The sequence below is a fragment of the Sinocyclocheilus grahami genome, unplaced genomic scaffold, assembly GCF_001515645.1.
Source record: "Sinocyclocheilus grahami isolate Dianchi unplaced genomic scaffold, SAMN03320097.WGS_v1.1 scaffold5810.1, whole genome shotgun sequence".
Classification (NCBI taxonomy): domain Eukaryota; kingdom Metazoa; phylum Chordata; class Actinopteri; order Cypriniformes; family Cyprinidae; genus Sinocyclocheilus; species Sinocyclocheilus grahami.
The window spans coordinates 2313-3370 of record NW_015510396.1 but is presented as its reverse complement, the minus strand read 5'-3'; the positions used below and the strand labels follow the sequence as shown (position 1 = coordinate 3370).

Below are 1058 nucleotides of genomic sequence, written 5' to 3'. Positions count from 1 at the left end.
TTAAATTTATTTGTGCAGGTTTTAAAAAGTCTTGAATTTGAGCTTCAGAAAGCCTGAAATACAGCTGCCATCATTTAATATGAGATCTGTTTGGTGTTTAGTGCTGAAGAGACGTTTGCCCAGCGTAATCCTGCAGTCCTTCACCGAGATTTAGCCTGAGACGAGTGTGGTGATCCAGAGGAGGAGGAGGAGGAGATCTTCATCAGTCCGAGAGAGGAGGAAATGAGACGTGAACCTGTGAACACAAACACATCATCTGCAGGTGTGCTGCTTCACCTCATCAATACCACAGTAAGCATGAGAGTATGCAGGGTATTCTGGAGTCATTCATATCTCCAGCTGAATCATGTGGATGGAGCAATACTTTCATTTTCTGCTAATGATGGATAGAACTGGCCGTTTTTCACATTTACAGCATTAGCTTGTACAATCTTTGTAAAAAGCCATTGTGAATCAATATTTCTCAGGATATTACTTGATGATAAGCTCATTAACCCTCATATTTCTATGGCTTCTTGTTTAATACTAAACATGTTTTGCTCAGTTTATGGATTATGTGTTCCTTTTGTTAGAATAGGTTTATTTTTGTGATTTATGCATCATTATGGATGGTTGATGAGGCCTGTGTTAGTTTTCTGTCGTTTATAATCACTGATTAATCTCCCAGAGATCTGAACTGATCGCTCAGGCTGGAAAATAACTCATAACCAGATGGATCTTAATGCATTCATTCGGCAAAGTTTGTAAATTATGTGGATTTTCCCTCTTTATCAGATTGAAATGGCCTCAGAATTGAGTTGATATTATGGCCTTGTGCATAAATAAAGTGTAAATCCATGTAAATGTTGTGGTTGTTTTGCTGTCTTGCCTTTATAAATGTAGTAACAGTTTTTAATGGAAGTTCAACATGAAACATACTGACAGAAAATGATCTCAGCGAGTAAAATCAGGCATGAAAACAAAAATGTCTCGTTTTTAACAAAAACTGCAGTTTTGGTTTGATTAAATTGACATTTTAAAAATAGTGTGCATTCATGACACATTAGTGTTTATTAAGT

The 1058-nt window shown here is 36.5% G+C and overlaps 1 long non-coding RNA gene across 1 annotated transcript in view; it reads left to right on the top strand.

The window, feature by feature from the left end:
* The window catches only part of LOC107577348 (uncharacterized), a 2872-nt gene extending 2034 nt beyond the window's left edge, over positions 1 to 838 (top strand). The window contains exon 2 of the long non-coding RNA XR_001608193.1: positions 102 to 838. This is a non-coding gene — a long non-coding RNA (uncharacterized lncRNA). The remainder of the gene's footprint in view (positions 1 to 101) is intronic.
* The last annotated feature ends 220 nt before the right edge of the window (positions 839 to 1058 follow it).